At 50.6% G+C, this 1,735-nt stretch overlaps 1 long non-coding RNA gene across 1 annotated transcript in view; it reads right to left on the bottom strand.

The window, feature by feature from the left end:
- Nucleotides 1-121: 121 nt before the first annotated feature.
- Nucleotides 122-1,735, bottom strand: part of LOC122548191 — a 2,722-nt gene continuing 1,108 nt past the window's right edge. The window contains exon 2 of the long non-coding RNA XR_006311189.1: nucleotides 122-885. This is a non-coding gene — a long non-coding RNA (uncharacterized LOC122548191). The remainder of the gene's footprint in view (nucleotides 886-1,735) is intronic.

Here is a 1,735-nt window from a genome sequence, read left to right as displayed (position 1 = left end):
CTCTCAGTCCCAACCCTCGGACTCAGCACCGCCTTCTTGACCTGCAAACTCGTCCCCCCCCCCCCCGCCCCCCCCCCCCCCCCGGCCGACATTCCCAGGGTGTGAGGGATGACACAGGAACTTTCCAAGCGATTGAGAAGTTTTACTGATGAATTGTGAGGGAATTACAGAGTGGGGGGGAGGAGGGAGGGTTTTCCCACACAAATTAACACAGAGCCAGTCTCCCACCCACCAACCCCATCCCCGCCATCAGTCAGCCCCCGAGAGAGAGACAGACAGACAGACAGACAGACAGAGACAGAGAGAGGGTCTCCAGAACATGAACCCTGCGTTTTATCCCAATCCGACAGGATATGACCCACATCATCCTCCCACTTCCCCACTCCCTCCATGAACTCACAAGGAGACCCCTGTGTTTCCCCCCTCCCCCCCCCACCCTGTGAAGTCAGGAGCAGGCTCCTTCCCTGTGAGTATGTGACAGGATTAGAGGAGGGTGCTGAGATCCAGTGACTGGTCTGGCTGTTGTTCAGGCTGCACAGAGCTGTCCTGAAGACCTGAGGATGTTCAGACACTGAGTGAATGTGGGGGAAGGATCCCTTAATGTCAGGACCCTCACGGGAAACACTGTCTCAGGCAGCGTGACAGACTGAATGCAGGAAAAGGGAGGTGGGGGTTAGGATCACTTGGCTTCCTGTGGGTGTGTTGTGGGATTGTGTGTTAGTCAGGAGGACGGGGAGGATTAAGAAGAAAGCAGAGTTTAGAGGGAGGCCCCGGAATCTTCATTCCCATTCCAGTGTCATTCCGGCCTCAATATCCCAGCTCCGTCTGCGCAATCACGGGATGGGGCAGTCGGGAAATCCAATGCTCTCAAACCAGATTTCGAAACTGCAATTGAAATGGAGAAAGGGTTAGCCCGAAAGACTCTGCAGGACAGTCTGTGCACAAACCAGATTGCGGCTCCACTCACCCACCCTCCTTCCCTATGGGAAGGCCAAAGGCAATGGAATTAATGGGCCACAGCATCAGTGAGAGCAGGACACGGGGCTGTGCAGTGTCTAACAAATCCTTTCCCAGCTGTTTCCTGCCACCAAACATCTCTCCAGGGTCCATCTCGACAATATCTCACCCTCCATCACCCTGACTGCAGATAGCTCAGCATTATAACACTTACACCATCACACTTACACATTCAAACACTCAGACTCACACACTCTCTCTTTCACAGACACACAAACATCTCACAATTACACACACACACACAAATACACTGTCATGCTGACATACACACACTTGCGTTTACACACACACACACTCACATTTACATACTCATACTTACACACACACTTATGCACACACTGGCACATGAATGAACTCACACACATTCTCATACTGACACATTCATACTCAAACACACTCAAGCCCACACACAGACACACACACACATATAAGCATGCTTACACAGATTCACACAAGCATAAAGACACATGCATATGCACACTTACACACACAAACTCGCTCTCTCTCACAAACATTCACACTTACACACTCACAAACACACACACCCTCTCACACATTCTCTCTCACACACAAACTCCAACACTCTTTCTACAGACACACTCATACACACACTTACACTCAGGCTCACTCAAACACTCACACACACAAACATATTCTCTCTCCCCATCAAACCATCGCCAAATACAAAACCCCATCAAACCATCACCAAATACTAGCT

This window comes from Chiloscyllium plagiosum, unplaced genomic scaffold (assembly GCF_004010195.1).
Source record: "Chiloscyllium plagiosum isolate BGI_BamShark_2017 unplaced genomic scaffold, ASM401019v2 scaf_6221, whole genome shotgun sequence".
In the NCBI taxonomy this organism is placed as follows: Eukaryota; Metazoa; Chordata; class Chondrichthyes; order Orectolobiformes; family Hemiscylliidae; genus Chiloscyllium; species Chiloscyllium plagiosum.
Note: the sequence above shows the minus strand (reverse complement) of the source record. Positions and strands in the feature narration are given on the sequence as shown.